Source organism: Octodon degus, unplaced genomic scaffold (assembly GCF_000260255.1).
Source record: "Octodon degus isolate 3935 unplaced genomic scaffold, OctDeg1.0 scaffold00022, whole genome shotgun sequence".
Lineage (NCBI taxonomy): Eukaryota > Metazoa > Chordata > Mammalia > Rodentia > Octodontidae > Octodon > Octodon degus.
Window position 1 is genome coordinate 22260609 of NW_004524598.1, and position 1259 is coordinate 22261867.

Here is a 1259-nt window from a genome sequence, read left to right on the forward strand (position 1 = left end):
CATAAGTGACCAAGTTGAGAGTCAAACCCAGTTCTTCTGATGTCATAACATTATTTTAGAAGCTATTTAGAATTGTTAAATAATGTCTTTCTTCTTATCTTACTCTTTTTTTTTTTTCTATTTGTTTGGGTTTTTCTTTTTTTTTTTTTTTGTCCTTCCCTGCAGGCACTCACTTGATTGTCAGCTCCAGGAAGCAGAGAAGTTGTCCTGCTTTGTTCTAACAGCATGTTGTGACATTCAGTTCACAGCCTGTGAATCTGACAGTGCTGTAGCTCAGGGTCACAGAGTTTTTTCCAATTTCATTCGTAGGGCTCACCATTAAAGAGTGTAGTTAGCACAGAGAAATTAAATGATAAACTAGGATTACAGTAATAATGTAATGAATCATGATGATAATTTCAATAATCCTGATAATTCTGTGTACAGAATTATAAAAGCAAAGAAAGTCACCTACATAGAAGAAACATATTCTATAAGAAATTGGTTATGTGTACTGGCAAGAGTAGCCCAGGAGAATATTTAACCTGGCTGATCGAGGGAATTAGCAGATGTTCTGTTAGACTGAGAACATGGCAGCTTAGAAGAACGGCGTTGGTGCTCTGGAGTGTGCCTAGGAATGAAATCCAGTTCCTCCTGAGCTACTATCCCAGGGTCTCATACATCTATGTTGTGAAACTTTAAATGCTGCCCATCCTGTGCTCTCAGCACTACTGAAAAAAAACAAGGAAGGGAAGAAGAAGGAGGAGGAGGAGAAAGACAAACAGGAGGAAGAACAGTGCAATCAAGAGCTGCTGGAGATGGAAACAAGGGAGAGAGAAGCAAGGAGGAGCAGGAGGGGAGGACAAATGTCCTGCTACTTGCTGCGTGACAAAGGAGCTCCCGTGACCATCAGCATCAGTTACACAATGCAAATTTGGACTCAGCTTGGCAGGCGCGGAGCGCTGCTTTCCAAGCTGGACTTCTGGCTTCAAAGGCACAAGAAGCACCTCCCCATCCAGACCCGTGTCCCTTGCTAGAGGGATTTCCCACGTGTGTGCCCTTCCCCTGCCCTAAATCCAGTACTTCTCTGCGTGAGCGCCTGTAGAAACCGCCCTAAAGCCACCTCTCCAACGTGCAGCAGAACTTCAGCATAAGCACGCAGGTGCCTCCAGCCACTGGCTGCAGCGTTAGGCTGCTGGCCAGGACACCAGTCCGCTCTTCTTGTGTCATCAGTGGCTTTGCATCTTCTAAATTATTGGTTCCTTTTTCCTCAAAGAACT